Below are 1,877 nucleotides of genomic sequence, written 5' to 3'. Positions count from 1 at the left end.
CAAACTGGGAATGAGGTCCAGACACACCACGACTGTCTGGATGGAAGGGTTAGCCCTCATGAACCGTATGATCCTTCAGCAGTTAGCCTCAATGTGTGTCCCGTGATAAATGCTCCATTCCGTTAGTGGGTACAGGTCTGCATCAAAACCCTTCTGAGTATGTACACCACAATTACATCAGCTCTCATTCTCCTCTGCTCTCCAGAAAACAAGTCTAGCGCTATCCAATCTTCCCTCAATGCTGCTCTAATTTCCAAGTGCTGGTAATTTGGTTGTAAGTCTACTGTGTGTTCATCCCAGTGAAATTCTGCTCTTCCTGTACATTGGTGACTACAACTGTGCACAACGTTGCAGCTGTAATCTACCCACTGATTTAAGTGACAGCAGAGTTACAGGTTTTGCAGGAATGGGGGCGGTTTGTTTCAGGTTGGATGACATCCAGGGTAAGGGAGGAGTCGTTTGGGAAAGAGTAAATATGGAATTGATTCCCAGAGAAGATGTCTGGTCAAAGTCTGGGCTATGTACTGGACCTGGACGGCTGGAGGGTGGTGTGGGGTCAGTTAATCAGTTACTCAGATGTTAGAGTATGAGTTTAACAACATTTCTTCGGTCTGATATGAGCTGAATTAACTGCAGTACAAGCCAGAAGCGGGACCTGAATAAAACGTGATGGATCAGAACAGTATTTGTTTTGGTTTTGAACAACATGATTTCTTGACAACTCGTAAACAGACAATGCTCAAATTTTAGTTCAACAACAAAACAGCAGTTCTGTACCAAACAAATGATGATAAAACAGAATAATGCAAACTGTGTACTCATAACAGAGATTCAAACGCATTGAGCACACAGTAAATCTATAACCTCATTAATTTGGAAACACCCGATAAATTGAAAAAAAAACATATAATGTATACAGATCGCCACCAGTGATGCTGTTCAAAAAACCACCTCTCGTATAATACTGACACCAGAAAACCTGGATTTTACACTTGGTTATGTCAGTTGCGATTTCCACTCTTAGAGCGGAACTGCAATAGTTTCTTCGGCAATCTAACACACAGCTGAGCGTCAATCTACTCAGCTTTTAGTAAACTCTTCAGGGCTTCCTTTATTCCAACACTTTTGGTCTGGGAGGAACAAGAACTTTTCAAATCATGGTAGTCGAATTGACTAATTCTCTGGGCCACTTCTCATGAGCACAGATCTATACATACACCCAGTTCCCGGGTGTTCCAACGGATAATAGAAATGACTCACAGTTAAAAGTGTAGTAAAAAGGTTTGTCAATTTATGGTGTTTTCCTTAAACTCAGATTCCAGAATGCGAGGTTGCATTCAATCAGAAAATAACAACAAACGTTTATTGTGCATAAACCCATTCAACCTCGGGCCAGTATATAAACACGGTTTTTTGAAGAGGAAAAATGTGTGCTTGCAGAAATACCTATAAATTAACTATTACCTTCAGATAAATCGAGAAACCTAACGGTTGTTCACACGAAAAAACTAAAGTGAGCATTTTACTTAATTTCATCGAAACTCTCTGTAGTCTCCAATTGAATTGGATATTTGTCGCGTGACAAACTGAATTATAAAATGGAAATTTCAATTACTCAAGCAAATTCTTCCGGGTCTGTAGTGATGGCGATTCTGCACGGTAATCTGTAATCTGAGACTAGACCACAGATCATCTACCCATGTTTGAGAGTGCCCCAAAATGCCCATGTGTCACTTTCAATTGCAGCGTTAAAACGTAGGGAATGCTCAAGACAGATTTACACACATTCAATGACACAACGCACTCACCAGGAATTGTTGGAATTGGAAGGACTGTGTAAAATGTTTGCTGCGCCTTCTGAATTGGAAGATGCATTT

Source organism: Chiloscyllium plagiosum, chromosome 46 (assembly GCF_004010195.1).
Source record: "Chiloscyllium plagiosum isolate BGI_BamShark_2017 chromosome 46, ASM401019v2, whole genome shotgun sequence".
In the NCBI taxonomy this organism is placed as follows: Eukaryota; Metazoa; Chordata; class Chondrichthyes; order Orectolobiformes; family Hemiscylliidae; genus Chiloscyllium; species Chiloscyllium plagiosum.
The sequence above is the reverse complement of the archived record's forward strand: the minus strand, read 5'-3'. Positions refer to the sequence as shown.